Source organism: Onychostoma macrolepis, chromosome 14, assembly GCF_012432095.1.
Source record: "Onychostoma macrolepis isolate SWU-2019 chromosome 14, ASM1243209v1, whole genome shotgun sequence".
NCBI lineage: Eukaryota > Metazoa > Chordata > Actinopteri > Cypriniformes > Cyprinidae > Onychostoma > Onychostoma macrolepis.
The window spans coordinates 14,948,637-14,966,661 of record NC_081168.1 but is presented as its reverse complement, the minus strand read 5'-3'; the positions used below and the strand labels follow the sequence as shown (position 1 = coordinate 14,966,661).

Genomic DNA, 18,025 nt, shown 5'->3' with positions numbered 1-18,025 from the left:
TTGTATGCGGCAGGTCACAATCTAACCGATCACAATCTATCTACTGAACATCAGAAGAATCTGAATCACTTTATTCATCCATGGAAGCGTATGTCAGAATCTGAGTTGGTCATCAGTACAATGAGAGTGCAGATTTTACTGGGGAAACACTTCAAATACAAAACAAGGACAATCACAAAGCACTATCATCAAACAGCAACAACAAAAGCATGTAAACTTGTTTACTACCATGTCTCCTTTTTTGTGTTAAAAATAAATACAAATAAAATTGTATATTATTTTTATGGTTTGTTAAGCAATTAAAATTTGAATTGAATTAATCACAAATTCATCGCACATCAATTTTGGCGTAACATTAGTAGTATGGAAATTAACCTCCAAAAAAATAATTTTTGTGTGTGTGTGAGACAAGCACTGAATAGACATTTCAAAAAGGAGCTTTAGAAATAAATATTTTGATTAAACATTGCATAAATAACAGTAATAAATGGGCATCATGGGAAAGTTTCTTGAATACTGAAATATCAAGTTATTTAATTATTTATATATATATATATATATATATATATATGTAGGTGGCAGGAAAGTCAGTGACACACTTAATACAGTAAGTAAGTCATTCAGTCATTCATTTCAATTTGTTAAAAAATGTGGATTAATTCGGTAAAGAAACACCGCTGTGTTGTTTGGAACTATTTTCGTTTGTGAAATTGAACACAAAAGACAATACTGACAATATTGTGTCACACAATATAAACTTCTTATTTATTGAACTAGTGTATAAAGCCAGTGTCACATTTGCAATCATGTTTTTTATGAGCACACACAAAAGAATGAATGGGTGACATTTTTCACACAATTTTCAGTTCATTCTTTGGTATGTTCTGTAAAGCTTGTTTCAACAATATTAACAAAGGGCAAATTAAAGAAGCATTCTGTTAATTCACACCAATGATCAATGAGAAGAACATAATAAAAGGCTTTATAAAATAAATCAGTACAATGCAATCACTAAACCACCAAGTTTTTTTATGCTTTACATCCCCACCATTCAATCAGCTGATCTGTTTGACAACTCACTCTCTTTTGATGGATTATACCGTCAGGAAGTGCCATCGCTGACCTCTACCTTCATCTTTTAATTCTCTGGAGAAATGTATGCACAGCTCCCGTGATCCCACTCTCCAACCCTAGGCAAACTCCGTCTTTATGAGAGTGATGTACAGAGAAATAATATTGGAAGGGGATCAGTATGACCCTTAATGATATTTTTCATTCTCCTGAATTACTTGTCCAAGTTACCAGCTCTGTGTCAGGCTCCAGGGGAGAGGAGAGAAACAGGTTTAAGCCCCGATTTGGATGTTGTGCTCCCGTTAATAAATAATGCAGTTGAAGACAGCATCTAAGACTGGGAGAGCTGAGAGGAGCCGTTAAAAACGAACCTCTCTCTCACTCTTTGTCTTTTTGTGCAAGGAGCATACTCTGTGCTATTTATTTATTGATTTTGAGCATTACCATCCCCTCTTATCTCCGAAGCTCAAGAGGATCACTAACAAAAGCCCGGCTTCTTACACCCTTTATGTATACTTATACAAGGCCTATCAAACTCTCTTCCGCCCTGTTTGACATGATATCCTTAGAAATTATATGGACTCTGGACAATAGATTGAAAGCAAAGCATTCTTTGTTATGCAGCATATGTTAGTACAATTCTTACAAATTTACAAGCACTTGCATCTGTAAAGCTTTATTAAGTGGGTTTGATGTAATATTTCATATGTATAATTATACAACGACTGCCAATTAACTAAATAAGATAAAATAAAATAAGAACATTATATGAAAAATTTAAACTTAAATGAAAATTTGAAATTCTGCCTTGGCAACAGCTGCAATAAATACCTTCAAGTTGAAGCATTAAAATGAGTAAAGTTGGGAAACAAAACAAATAAAACAAAACTAAACTAAACTAAATAAAATAAACATTATATGAAAAACTTAAACATAAACAAATGAAAATTAGAAATGCTGCCTTGGCGATTGCTGAAATAAATACATTCAAGTTGAAGCACTAAAATGACTAAAACAAACAAACAAACAAACAAATTAATTAATTAATTAAATTAAACAAATTAAATAATTTATATATTTAAAACATGCACATGCCCTAACACAAAATATGAATACATAGTCCATAAATAATAAAATAAAAATGCTGGTGTGCCACAAAATAATGATAAGAAAGCAACTTTTTTTTAAAAAACAGTAAAACTACTGTAGTGGAAGTCAGTACAAGTGAAGTGAAGTGTACTGTAATGTCTGATTCACATGCAAATTAATCTCCTGAGTTTGTTCTTTTAACGAATCACCAGAAACCAAACAGTCCTTGAATTCTTCACTGACTGAGCTTGCTGCACTTCAACATGAGACTTCATGAGAGCATTTGCACTTTCCACTGATGTGATCACATTGCTGTGGGAACCCTCCATTATCCAGCTCAGGAATCACTCTGGCCTGCATTCACTACCATCGTGTTCTATCTATCTATTTAATCATTGTCTTCTCCTCCCTCCTTTCCACTCTGCCTTCTCTAACAGCTAAGTGGTAGAGTTCAGCATTCATGGTCACCATTTCTTTTTTTTTCTTTTTTTGAGAGACACTTAATGCATGTCTTTCTGCTCTAGTGCTGCTGTCATTCTCTCACTGTCAGTTTTCCGGCTGACGTGTGAATGCACTGGTCCCCCAGGGTAAATGCTGAGAGGGCTGACAGGAAGATGTTCACACACATAAAGATGGCAAACACTCCCAAACACAGACGCTCACTATGGGGCTTCTGTCAATAACAACTCAGGGATCATGAAAAATGCTGTTTTACATATCTATAATGTACAAACCATTCAAATTGTACTTTGTTTTGTAACAAGGGGCCATTGATTTACTTTCTGATGTTAAATTTCCCAAATACTGAAAGATATTTAATTGAATTCAATGAAGCCAGAAGCAAAATATGCAGATATTCTGCACATGTGAATCGATTGTGCTTGGTTGAGTGGTTGCAGTAATTGACATGCTTCAATAATTTGTCAAATCACAGAATTAGTGTGTGCCAAATTGGATTGTGAATTCATCTCTGAAGAACCCGGCCATTATCTACAGTCTTCTCAGACTTTGTCAAAGCAGTTGAGATCCTTGCATTGTTTTCCAGCTGAAGCTTCCACTAAACATTAACAGCATTGGTAAGAGCGTAAATGCAGTCAATCTGCACCAATTCAGTGTATGTGGAGCTGCATGTAAAATTGAACAAATAATCAATAAACCAACAATGGGAAATATATAAACTAAAAAATATGAAATGTGAACTGACCAGTTTCAAAAACAAGAATAGGATAATATGTTATCAATAGGCTGGAGGAACACTAAATCATGAAACCCTAACCTACTGTGAGCTCACAATATTCCTGTCAATTTAGTCATTTTACTGTACCTGGAATTCTAAAAAATACATGTAAAACAAGAAACCATACGGGAAAATCTGTTACAGTTTGACACTATAATTTCTGTTATTTCCACTTGAGTTTTCAGAGTTCCAATTGAAAACGATTAATCAAAATGAAAAGTGGTTAAAAAAGTCCAGTGAACAGGTTATTTTTCCCACTACTTTGAGTTCACTTAAAAATGTAGAGCAGCAATTAAACTAAAGTTTTTTAGTATTAATGGTCTGAGACTTTGAGGTGATTTTGAGACTGTACACCTGCATACAGTATGTTTAATTATCCACATTCATTTTTTATTTGATTTCAGACTCAGACTTAAATTTTATGAATTATTTGAGATTAAACACTCTGCTTACTGTGTGAAGCAGGATCTTATGCAATTCTGAAATCTACTTCTAAAAGTTGTATAGTAATAATACAATATTTTGTAACATATACTGCCATTCAAAAATTAGACATCAGTAAGATTTTTTTAGTGGTTTTTGCAGGAAGACTCTTATATACATCTAGACTGCGGATATTTGATCAAAAATACAGTTAATATTGTGAAATAGTACAATTTAAAATAACTATTTTGTATTTTAATACATTTTAAAATGTAATTTATTCCTGTGATAGAAAATATGAACTTCCGACAGCCATTACTTCAGTCTTCAGTGCCACATGATTCTTCATCATGATTCAATGCTCAAGAAACATTTATTTTAATATCAAAATGAGCTGTACTGCTAAATAATTTTGTGAAAACCATGATATAATTTTTTAAGGATTCCTCGATAAACAGAAAAACAATTTAAGAGATTTCAGAAAGAGAATTTCATTATAAAAATCATTACTTTCACTTTTGATCAACTTAATGCATCTTTTATATATATATATATATAGTAATGATTATATAAATATATATATATATATATATATATATATATATATATATATATATATATATAAAGATAAATTAATAAACAAATAAAATAAATCTTACCACCCCAAAAATTTGAACGCTACTGTATTTCACCCACCTGTTCTTTAGCAATTGGAATGACAAGTTTCTTATTCCATTGTGGCAGGTTTTCAGATTTTCCCATTGAGCTCAGGAAGCACTGTAAATCCACTTTGATGAAAAGCTGTTTTTCTTGCCTCAGATTACAAGTGGAGCCCAGCCTGTCTAAATCTTATTGCTAGCACTTTACCCGGGCCTGGGGCGGCATTAAACCTGTCTCGCACTTAAAATGGAGAGCCTCACTCTTTATCCTGCAAAAAAAAAAAAAAAAAATCCAACTGCACAAGGAGCGCTCTTCACAGAGAAAGAGAATTGAAACTTTTATCTTGGAATAGGTTGGGGCCCAACAGCACGTAGTATTTATCCTGACAGATCACAGGGGTGCGAGAGGCAGAAAGAAAGAGAGAAAAATAAATCTATCCAGGGTAGAGTGGCTGAATGGGTCCCCAGAAGAGTCCTGCACTCAATGCTGCAAGTCTTCATCAAAGGCCATCTTCAAACAGCACAGCTCAGCTGGAGCATGCCGATTTGATCACTTTAGAACATGCGGCCCACTCACCGCTCCAGTTTTGAAATGCCTTGTCAACATTGATTAGCCCACTGTGAATGTGAGATCTCTGCTCCTGCGAGAAACACAGCTGCCTGCTCTAAGAACAAATGACATTTCTCTTATGTCACTGGTGCTGGACAAGTTGTTACACAATGTTCGCTGCCCTTTTCTTCCTCTCGCTCTTTTTTCTTGGTTTTCCCTGATTATCAGCCCCCTCTGCATTCTACAACATTGTAGATATGGATACAGTGGCAAAACACCTCAACCTCTAAGCCCTTGCATTTCAGCTAGTGGAAGCAGCCCATGCCCAATTAATGCTGGCAGGCACATAACATGTGACTGTTGGCAGACGGTGTGTGATTCCATCTGCCTGGTCCGTCTAGCCTGATCCAGGCAGGGAAGGAAGAGGACCATATGGACGATAGCCTTTCCTAGTCACGCAGCTGGAGTCGTGCAACGGCAGATCAGCACCATCTCACATCTGGAAAAGGCCAGGAGCCAATAATTATCTACTGCCATTCTGTCATGCAGACATCATGTAGGTTGAGAACAGATGATCCTGCATGTCCAGTACAGAGATAATGAGAGCCAATCATTTTTTAAATGTTTAAAATTTTTTATTTAGAGTGGCCTTGTGTTGAAGCTTAAAGGCAAAATCTGCACAATCTGGTTTTCTCCACAGTCATATCAATCATGGGCCTATAGTTTAACAGATAACTTTATTTTGATTGTCCAATTTAGACATTTTGCTGACTATGTAACTTTGCAACTGCATGTCAAGCAGTGCCGATTACATAAAATATGGTTTATGTAATCAGATTCCACAAATTTAGTACTTGTAATAAGATCATATTAATGGAAGAAAATGATTCATAATTTATTGAGTCTCACCAATTCTTATTTTTCTTATATTTTTTCTTTCTTAAAATTCTACTGTGTGTCATATCATTTAGCACTGAATATTCACAATATAGGACAATCATGTAAATGCCACGTGAATTAATTTGTGATCCATGCTTCTGAATTTGAGGAGAAAAGCACCTCTCAGTCAATTATACCATTTATAAAATGAACAATTATACAGTTTACTAAACATTGTCGATGTATAACTGACAAAAATATATAAAATCTGGAAGGCTTTTTTTCTGTGTCATTGCTGTTTTGATGTTTATTATTTATTTATTTGTGTTTGTTTGTTTGTTTATGTGTTATTTGACCCTGGGATTTAGAGTTAATTCTTTAATAATTTAATGACGCATTTGCTTGTTTATGGTTCTCTGATGTTAGTTAACAGTTACATTGGCATGCAGGTAAACAAATAAAATATTTCAAATGTAGTAATCATAAGTAATCTAAAGTAATTGAAAAGTAGCATCATGTAATTTGTAATGAGTAATACACTGCAATTTGTAAGTAAAGTACCCAGCATTGACAACCAGTCATAAGTGTATTAGTAGACTGTCTGCATAACAGACATTCTAATGACTATAAGTAACTTTGAACGTACATCAACTCGTTCTACTAACAGTCTAGTAAAACTCTAGTGAGACTTACTTGACATGTAGTTGCAACGTTACTAGTTAGTAGAATATCTAAAGTGGACTACTGAAATAAAGTGTATCAACATTATTATGGGTGTGCTGTATAGACACAAAGAAAATCGAGAAAAATGCTGGGTCAAGTTTGGAGTAGCTACTGCTATGACACTTTGTTCATCATATCACTGGAAAGAAAAAGCCAGCAAGATTTACTGTTCAATTACAGTCATAAAACTTTCAGCCTGTCTTGCCCTCTACCTCATGAGAGAAAGCAAAATAATACCTTTGGGGTAGAGATATCCTTACAGCCTTTGACTATAAAAAAGGGAAGGGGGTGGAATGTTATTAAAAATCCAAGTCTTTCACAAATGGAGAAGGGGGGGAAACATATCTCTGGAGAATACGGAGAGAGCCACTAGCAGCTTTTTATCTCTGCACAGCTGAATTTCAATAACTCAAAGAGGATGTGGGCAGAGGAAACTGTGGGCAGTTTTCCTGTCACAAACACGTAATAGAGTGGTCAGAGTGCTGTTAGAATGATGCATTCTGGGACAGTAACAACACAGCAGAGCTACGTGCTTTGAGATTACTGAGAAATGCAGAGAAACACTGTACAGTGTCTATGCAAAATAAATAAATAAACATAAATGTATACAAACCCTAAACCAACTTCTTGTACATTTGCATATGCACATAAAATTTACTGAATTACTGAATTGCAATAAAAATATTTTCAACAGCTACATTTCAGTATTCCAATAAAATACCAAATGGACAAAAACAGAACTTAAACTTAAACAGTGTTTAAACAGCAATTTCTACAATGGTGTGCATTGTCCCTTATCATAATTTACAATAATATGTTTGTTTATTTTTTTTTATTAAATTTGTTTTGTTAAAACAAGTGTGTTACCTCTTTTCAAAGTAAATTCAAAAGGCTATTTCTGATGTATAGAGATATTCAGGTTAAACTGCCTAAATATAGTTATGTTTATTCAGCTTATGCCAGAGCACAAAGATTGCTAAAGCTGTTTCTGAGCAGTGGTTTGTCTTATCTTTTTTTCTGGGTGTCTATGCGTGTGTCTTGATTAATTGCAGATCAAAACAGAAATGTGAGGGAGTTACCATGACTTATGTGAATGTTTTCATTAATTGTGTTGTTTGCTGCGTACAAACACTGAGCATCAGATCAAAGGGAAGGTGATGGTAATACAAACATATTTACAACAATATATGACACAACTACAGAAGAAAATGCATGTGGAAAGCTATTATCTAAAGTTTAAAGGAAGATCATTACTTTGAAAACACTGCATTCTACAAATATGCTATTCTTCATACCCTCTCATTCACCGAAGAAAGTGAAAAATTGCTGTCCATGGTCCTGAAATAAGCTCCCATCTGCTGTCCATGGTGCTTAAATAGCCAAATAGTTCAAGTTTTCATTTCCTCACTGCTGTGTTATGTGACGTAATGCACTTTGTACAATGTTGTGTTAGGGCAGGGTGTCAGCTTCTTCTGCCTGTTTCTAAAATATATGGTATGGAGATTAGCTCTTAATTAACAATGGGAAAGGCTCATGTGTCCCTTGCTGCTCTCTTTTCCAAAGCTTCAGTGGTAAAGCAGGCATGCACACAGAATCACACACACAAACACACAGGTTCATTATCCAACCCAAACTCCTCAGAGGCCATCCCTGCCTCCTCAAACATGCATGCAGAAAGCACTGGAGGTAATGCACTCTAATTGTGTGAAGTGAAATAACTCAAATGCATTGGCGGAGTGAGGGGCAACCTGAGAGGGAGTTAATAGTTGCCAGAGTGCTGACTGACAGCAAAAAAGAGACATAGATTGTAAAGAAAAGAATGCAGTGCAGAGAGTAAGCTAGCTAGACAGATAGATAAATTAAATTACTAAAATTCCTACAATGCCATGCATTCTGATGCCCCTATACATTATACATTTATATAATATAACATAATATACAATATTATACATTACTGTTCACAAGTTTGGGGTCAGTAAGGTTGTTTATTCATTTCTTTCTTTGAAATAAAATTAGATTTTTGCTAAGCAAAGGCCTATTAAATTGACCAAAAGTAGTCTTCATTTCTCAGATTTCCACACATTTTAATTACTTAATGTTAAATGCTAAGGAAGTAAAAATGTTAGCTTTAAGATAGATGATCTCAAGAACATGCACTTTATTCTAAGATGACCACATGTCAGTTTGTTCTCACACACATGCATAAACACATGCATGCAGATTTGGAATGTGGATTCAAGTTTTCCACTCCAACTACTACCAAATTTCAAAAACATTTCCATTATGCTTCCAAACATTCACTGAAAAGTAATGGAAAAAGACAGTGACAGGAAAACACCCTTAAGTGTGATTCAAATCATTCAGACACCACCTGCATGTTCCTCACGCGCTTCACATCTCCAACCCCTCCAGTCAACTGTGCTGAAATCATGACACATTCTTTCACAGACCGCTGGCTTGCCCAGGGATGGAACGTGTTTACAAGTATCTGTGCATCTAGCTGATTATTTCTAGAGAAGAGTGTCCCCCACATCAGTTGCCTGCTCCCAAAAAAAAAACAAAGTCATTCAAGTGAGGGCATATCGTCATCCTGTAGCTACAGGCAGACATAATACTTATCTTCAGTGTCAATGCTCAACAGTTTCTGATAGCCTGTTTCAGTCTGATTTTCTACAAGAAACCTGAGAAACAAAGCGATTTCTTGGAAAAAGTGATTGGGCTCTTCTCTCTCTCTCTCTCTCTCTCTCTCTCTCTCTATATACTGTATATATATAAACATACATAGACATTAGTAGTGGTGACCCAAAATTTAGATGCTGACATACAAACATATGAGATGCCCTCATTCTCAAACCATAAAACTACATATGGTACAAAAAGAAAAATAAATAAAAACAAATAAAATATGCATGTTTCTGTTGGGTACGAAACGAAACGAAAACAGTAACATGAAAAAAAGCAAAAAGTATAGATCAAGCAAAACCATTTGAGAACAACTGCTATAATATACCATATGTATAATCTACCTCTCTCTATTTACAACTTGTGTAACATAAGCTTATCCATTTAAGCAACTTAATGCCTTCTCACTAAGTTAAATGTGTTATGAAGCCTTTTACTTGCTCACAGTCGTTTAAATGCTTTTTGGAGGCGATGTGCTATGTTCTGTTAAAGGAGCAGGGCATTCCTGTCATAACAAGACAGCCCATAGACTCGGGCCTTAACATGCTTGATAACATAAAGTGCAATACAAAGTGAGATCATTTATTTTATTTGATCAATGCAGGAACAACTGTAGTGTATTTATTTTGATAGCAATATAAATGGCTGTCCAAATGGTCATTTTGCAAGTTAGTCAATATCCTGCATCTCTACATTAGTTGCTATAGTAATGATGTAAGCATTAGCACAGTGGCTTTTTCCAACAACAATTGAGCATTACTGTCAATGTAGAAAAAATGAAAATTGCAAATTTCTTCTGTTTATGCCGAGCAATGAGATCTTGCCATGGTGCTGATGTGCCTGCGAGAGCACATAAAGTGGGGGAACTACTGACCTGTATATGAGGAAAGACTGAATAAAAATGACAGTCTAAACAAAGTTTTAGTGTTTAATTCTCATCAGAATTCTAATTCTAATTGCATTTGAAAAGTGAGAACTCCAAACACTGACAGACATCACTTCACAGCAACTTAAAAATGAGTTCCATGTGGCACTGACGGTTGATAAGACAAAAATAACATTTGGCGGTACAGATGGCTTTGCTGGGGAGAGTTCCAGCAGATTTGTTTGAAAAGACTTTTCATCATCTATGTATACATTGGTAAAGCATGAGAAGTACCACTGAAACAAACTTAATTCCTGTTAACGCCAAATGTGTTTGCAATATGGATGAGTTCGAACTATAAAAAGATGCAAACTATGTTCACAGTAGGACAAAAACAATAATTAAATTGTACACAGTATCCAGTCTTCCCATAGTGGTGGCTTATGAGTGTCAGCAGAATAAATGCTATATATTTAATGTGATCTGCCTGTAGAAATACGGTAATCATATACAGTGTGGAGAAATGTGTAAAAACCATCAAACAGAACATTAACCCTTCTGCTGCCTTCATTTTTTAAAATATATATATTTTTTTTGGCATTTGCTTTTATTTTGTCATTCTTAACAACATCTAAATAATAGTGCTGTCAAACGATTAATTGCGATTAATCACATCCAGAATAAGTTTTTGTTTACATAATATATGTGTGTGTACTATGTATATTTATTATGTATATATAAATACACACACATGCATGTATATATTTCAGAAAAATAGGTTATGTTTATATATTAAATATATTTATTTATAATATAAATTATATGAATATAAATATAGACACGTAAATACATGTACATATTTTCGACATATACTGTGTGTATATTTATATATACGTAATACATACACGCAGGACACACACACATATATTATGTAAACAAAAACTTATATTTTGGATGCAATTAATCTTTTGACAGCACTAGTAAATGAATGTAACATTCAAATATTTAACAATATAATAAGGAAACAAACAAAATGGATCTATGAATAATTTGACAAACATTGCACTTTTTTTTTTTTAAGATTATCATATACTTAAGCAAACACACTTTTATACCATAATCAAAGGCCACATACAGTTTTTAAGGACAATAGAAGTATTATTACTATACTAACTATATTTTATTTAATAGTTTATCTCTAAACATACCCGTACTACATTTGACATCTTTTCATGACAACCAGAATAGTTTACAAACGCCGTTTTTTTTTTTTTTTTTAAACCGAGAGCTGTTTACTAGTTTACATATCCTGGACAAAGCCAGTATTTTCTCACCATGAAAAAATGGCATGAAGAGTTGAGTATAGACAGACAGTAGAATGAAATAATAAATAAGTGGCAGGACCTTTTGTCGCTTCTCTCCAAAAAGACATTATCTGTCTGGGTTTGTGTGGATCTGTGAAAAGCTAAGAGGCTTTCCTGCAGCTCTCCCGCGCGGTCAGCACAAAGGAAATACGCTTGCAGAGAATTACAGCAAATGCTGGGGGGATATTTTCACTGTGACATGCCACTGACCTCATGGCATCTGATCAGAGCCTGATCCTTCCCCTTTAAGATGCCTCAGAGCATTGTGGGTAACATGACGGGCCAGAGTTTGCTGTGGCAGCGGCACAGTAGGGCTCGAAGAGAACATAAAATAGTAGGTAAATCCATGTGTTCCCCTGTGAAATGGATGCTGGTACAAGGAGCGAAAAATAAAACCATATTTGATTAGGGAGGCTGAACTACCTGATTAGTGTCTCATTGTAAGAGGGATTATCTCAGCATGAATTTATTATCTATGATGAAATTTACAATAATAACAGTCAATTTGAGAACAAACCAGCATATGGGATTAAGAGCTTTTAACACAAACACAGTAACACTTGAGTGTTAGTAATGGTCTGCGTCCCTTGGTTAATAAGGGGATAAGAGCGAACATTCTTATTTAACACAGTGTTCCAGCCCTGAATACATTTACATAGAGCAGACCAAAATACAGGTGCTGCCACTGACATTAAAATATGTGAATGTATAAGGTGAAGGGGTTGAATCAATTTTTATAACAATTACTATAAAATGAATCCACATTGTATTTTCTGCAAACAAATGCAATGCTAACAACAAACGGTTGACAAATTTCAGCTAATACCATGGATTTTTGGCACTTAAATATTTAGAATCAGAACAAACATTTAGTTTTCTTTTTCTCTTGACATTTATTATTTAATGCTTATAGTGAGTAATATTCATATGATGTCTTTAGCGCAAACTTTCAAAAGCATTGTTTGATGAACTGTTTCAAGAACATGAGGTTTTTTATGAAAGATGACCACTGGTATGTATGTATGTATGTATGTATGTAAATATGTAAATGTGAATATGATCAAAGGTGTCTGTGAAAATAAATCTGTGTCATTAATCCTTTTGATCTTTATTTTAAACATTTTTACAAAAATCTAACCTTTCATTGGAGAATAAGAATTTAAAATGGGAGAGAAATCTCATTATGAAATAAATGTTTTTCTCTAATACACACTGGCCACAATTAATCATACCCTTTTATTCAATACTTTTTGCAATCTCCTTTTGTCAAGATAACAGCTCTGAATCTTCTCCTATAATGCCTGATAAGTTTGGAGAATATCTGACAAGAGATCAGAGACCATTCCTTCATCCAGAATCACTCCAGACCCTTCAGATTCCCAGCTCCATGACGGTGCTTCTTCTCTTCAGTTCACCCCACTCATTTTCTATAGGGTTCAGGTCAGAGGACTGGGACGGCCATAGCAGAAGCTTGGTTTTGTTCTCAGAGACCCCTTTTTGTTTTGGTTTTGATGTTTATTTGTGGATCATCTTCCTGTTAGAAGATCCAACCTCGGCCCATTATAAGATTTCTGCATGGACAGTCAGTTTTTAATTTGTTAAGGCCCACAACATTAAAGATACAGCAGTGTATTTCATTGTACACATGGGGTACTTTTTTTATCCTTGTGTGCACCAAACCCATTTTGAGTGTTTGTTGCTAAAAAGCTTTTTTTTTTCGTTTCATCTGACCATAGAAGCCAGTCCCATTTGAAGTTCCAGTCGTGTCTAACAACTGAATATGCTGGAGTTTGTTTTTGGATGAGCGAGGATAATTTTTCTTGAAACCCATTTGAACAACATGTGGTGATGTAGGTGCTGTTTGAATTTTTTTTTTTTTTTTTTTTTTGAGGCTTTCTGACCCCAAGACTCAACTAATCTCTGCAATTCTCCAGATGTGATCCTTGGAGAGTCTTTGGCCACTCAAACTCTCCTTCTCACCGTGCATTAGGACAATATAGACACACATCCTCTTCCAGACACATTTGTAATATCTTTAGTTGATAGGAAATTCTTAATTATTGCCCTGATGGGGGAAATGGGGATTTTTAATGCTTTAGCTGTATTCTTACAGCCATGTTCTAAATTTGTAAAGTTCAACAATCTTTTGCTGCACATCAGAAATATATTCTTTGGTTTTACTCATTGTGATTAATGATTAAGGGAATTTGGCCTTTGTGTTCCTCATATTTATAATCCTGTGAAACAGGAAGCCAAGGCTGGACAATTTCATATTCCTAGTCACCCTGGTGTGATAAATGCAAATATGAATGGGAAATTTTTTTGGGAGATATTTTACCCATAATAATTTTTAGGGGTACCAATAATTGTGGCCATTGTGTACTAGAGAAAAATATTTATTTCCTAATGTGATTTCCCCCCACTTTTTTTTGTTGACTTTTTTGAAAATTTTGAATGAAAGAGCAAATGGATAAACAATACAGACTTATTTTCACAGCCTTCTTTGATCATATTTACCAAAGGTATGAATAATTTTGAGCACAACTGTATACACACACACACACACACACACACACACCTATATATATATTTATATATATATATAAATACAAGCATATATACACAATACACACACACACACACAGAGAAAAAGTATAAATAAAATATACACACTTTATTTTATTATTGTATTAAATAATAAATATGTTTTATAAATTAAAATATTATAAAAACATACTAAGAAATATATAGTTAAAAGAAGTATCAGAAGTATTGGTTTCACTTTATTTTGAAACTCCCTTTAACACATTCTGTTGACTGTAAGTAACGTTGCACGTACATATCTACTAACTCTCATTAGAGTGTTAGTAGAGTATTAGTAGACTGGTAGAGTTGGGGTTAGAACAAGCTGACATGTACTTGCAAAGTTACTTATAGTCAGTAGAATATCTGTTGGGAGACTATCACAATAAAGAGTTAGCAGATATTAAGCAGACAGTCTACTAATACCCTAATGAGAGTTAGTTGACATTTATGTGCAGAATTATTGTTAACAGAATGCTCAAAAGGGACCATCAAAATAATTAGGTAATATTAGAAGTGCGAATTAATTAGAAGAATTCTATACACAGAATTATAGAATTAGAACATAGAATAAAATAAAATAAAAATAATAAAACGTGTATACTTCTAAGTATTTTTTTACATTTACATTTAGTCATTTAGCAGACACTTTTATCCAAAGCGACTTACAAATGAGGACGATAGATGCAGTCAAAATCAACAAAAGAGCAATGATATGCAAGTGCTATAACATGTCTCAGTTAGTTTAACGCAGTACACATAGCAAGGTTTTTATTTTAATTTTTTTTAATTATATAATAAATAAAAAAGAAAACAGATAGAATAGAAAAAGAATAGAGCAAGCTAGAGTTAAAGGCTTTTTTTTTTAATTTTGTTAATTGTATAATAAATAAAAAGAAAACAGTAGAATATAGTAGAATACAAAAAGATCAGAAAGGCTAGTGTTAGTTTAAAAAGAAAAAGAAAACAAGCAGTAAATGAATAGAGTGCAAGTCTAAAAGGGACAAGTTTATTTATTTATTAATTTTTTTAAGAATAGAATTTTTATAAAATATTTATAAAATATATTTTGTTTAAAACATAAAAAAAAGAAAAAAAAGAAAATGCTGGCACACAAAATTATTGTTTTAATACACAAATAATCACATACAATTATATAATTTGTATGTGATTATTAAATATTTAAATATAACTCAATATGTATGATTTGATCATGTTTGTGTATAATACTGTATATTTATAGTTAAGTACAAAATATTTATAATATGTACTTCTAATATTATCAGAAATATATGGTTTCACTTTATTTTGTCAGTCCCTTTAACACATTCTGTTGACTGTAAGTAAATTTGCACCAACATATCTACGAACTCTCATTAGAGTGTTAGAGGAGTATTAGTAAACTGGTAGGGTTCGGATTAGAATAAGTTGACTACTAATTACTAATTACTAAGTTACTAATTGAAAGGCACCCTCAAAATAAAGTGTTACCATATATATACACTGTATATAGCAGCTGATATCCCAGCATCCTCTCCAACAGAGTGACTGGAGGCATTTATTTTTCCTTATCTACCAATGCACAATGGCTTGGATTAGTCTCAGGGTTGACTTTCTCCAGTGTCTATCAGCCATCAGTTTCAGGTTTTTCCTATCAATCGTACGAGCCCCGCATGTCAGAACTTGATGTAACCTGCTCAGTGAAGCCAAACACTGCTCAGGTGGCAGGCAGAAGATGTGTCTTGTGAGGTGGGGCATGGAAATATTAAGTGTCAGTATGAAATGATAACATAGATTCTGTGGATAATCATTGCCTCGGCGTAATGTATTACAAACGTGCGCTCTTGTCTCGCTGTATCATTTTATGACCCCTTGTATTTGCGAACATGAGAGAGCCCAAGGCCAATGAGAACAGAGAAATGTGATTTGGAGTTGCTGTGAATGCGCATTTGCTTTATTGCGCTTAAATAAATAACCTTTGGCCCAGTGGCATAATTCATCTTCATTTTCTGACGTAAATAAGCAGCGAGATGGTGGTGGGAGAGAAATTCATTTGTGTTTTGCCTTTGAGCAAACGTCTGTGCATTTTTCATCTGATCTCTTATTGAAGTCTAATTGTGTGTGTCTGTGCGAAAGTGTGTATGTGTGTCCATGAAGTCACATCTGCTTGTCTTTTTCCACAAAGACAACATGTCACACTAGCAAACAACACACTGTTTAAAAATTGACACAAGGCAAAAAAGAATGTTTGAAGAATTTCTTACTCTTTCATGAAGTCCAATATAGTTTGAGTCTTGAGCTAACACAGGGAATAAATGACATATCTAAACAGACCTGCACACTCTTTTTGTCAGCTTGTCATAGACTTAATAACACAGCAGAAGCACGTTTCAGATCTCTGTAATATAAAATATTGTTGCATTGCTCACTGCAAAGAAATACACAAACTAATTATATAACCCACTGCCCTCTGTTTATAATGGCACATGGGGAATATCTTCAGATCGCTGCAAAACACGAGTAAATTCATTTGTTTAGCTTATAATAGATTGAGTCTTAGGAGATGAGGAACGACAACAAGCAATGAAGATTCAGGAAGCTTTGAAGTCAAATTTCAAGATATTCAAGAAAAAATAAAAGTTTTTATAAATCGGAAATTATTTAAATACTTAAAAACGATCGTTACATACCAGAATGGAGCCAGTCTGAATGTGAGTTTGTAAATTAAATTAAAACAATATACAAGTCTGCACAGCCAAAGAGGCTCACTGAATAAAAAAACAAAACAAGAATGTGCATTAAGAAAATAGCGTCTATTTAAGTCGTTTTAAATGTCGACTTTGTCCTAATTTAATATTCATCTCCAACCATGATCAATATTGATTTGAAAAAGTGCTCAATCTCCTCCTTCCTACTAAATATAGTTATCTTGTATCTTCTTTTTTTTCACGCTGGATAGAATCAGCTATCAAAAAAAAAAAAAGGAATAAGACAGTCCAGATTATGTATTCTACCTCGAGTGCCTACAGGCCATATCAGCCTTAGTTCCCACAGACATAATGGGGCAACTTACCACATAAAAACAGAACAGTTTGTCATGCTCAGCCTAAAGGCAGGAGGAGAGGCAATGTCCATGGCCTACAAGGGAAACAGAAAAAAAGGATTAAGAACAACACCCTAGGTTGAACTATATCTGAATTCACTTCATTAGCAGTAGAAGGTCAAAAAAATACATTGTTAGCAACTTGTCATTTCGCTGAGGTGAAGCCAAAGATTGTGTGTAAAGCTTGGTAAGCTGTGTTTCATTCATTAGATGAGATGTGAAATATTTTCAGTATAGAAAAAAGTTCCATGCATGTGTTTACTTGGAATCGATAAAACTAAACAATGGAATTTCATCTCACAGCCACTACACTCCAAACAGTTAGCCAAAGCTAAACTAGCTTTAAGATAAAATACATTTGAAAAAGTTTTAAATAAATCAGTAAAATATTTAATAAAGTCATGAAAGCATTTTTTTTTTTTTTTTTGCCAAATGTTCTGTTTAATAATGATCCGAAATGAACAAAATGTACTCAAGCAGCACACTGTTGCTATGGTTACCTTCTCAGGTGAACGATTTACCATTGGTAAAAACATCTTATAGAACAAATCATATAATAGTCCATAAAAGACAAGCTGCCATATTCCGTTCAGAAACAATCTATTCAAATATTCTCATGACGTCAACAGCAACTGCAGCTCATGAGCTTTAAGTGTTTATTTAAGTATTTGTAAAGCCTCGGTGATAATGCCTCAGATCTTTTTGACAACTACTGGCTAATATTTTCCAGTCAGCCACCACAACCCATTTCAGATGAAAATAACTGAAAAATATAATCTGCTGCTTATGCCCTAGTT

General features: G+C 34.0%; 1 protein-coding gene across 3 annotated transcripts in view; it reads right to left on the bottom strand.

Annotated features, from left to right (window-relative positions):
- The window catches only part of lingo2 (leucine rich repeat and Ig domain containing 2), a 319,995-nt gene that overhangs the window by 195,530 nt on the left and 106,440 nt on the right, over positions 1 to 18,025 (bottom strand). For 2 of the 3 annotated variants that reach the window (XM_058798129.1, XM_058798128.1), the window contains one exon: positions 17,199 to 17,263. The gene's annotated coding sequence lies outside the window, so the exon portion shown is untranslated. Of the gene's footprint in view, positions 1 to 16,389; positions 16,425 to 17,198; positions 17,264 to 18,025 lie in introns of all 3 variants that reach the window. The other variant, XM_058798130.1, reaches the window with a different exon arrangement.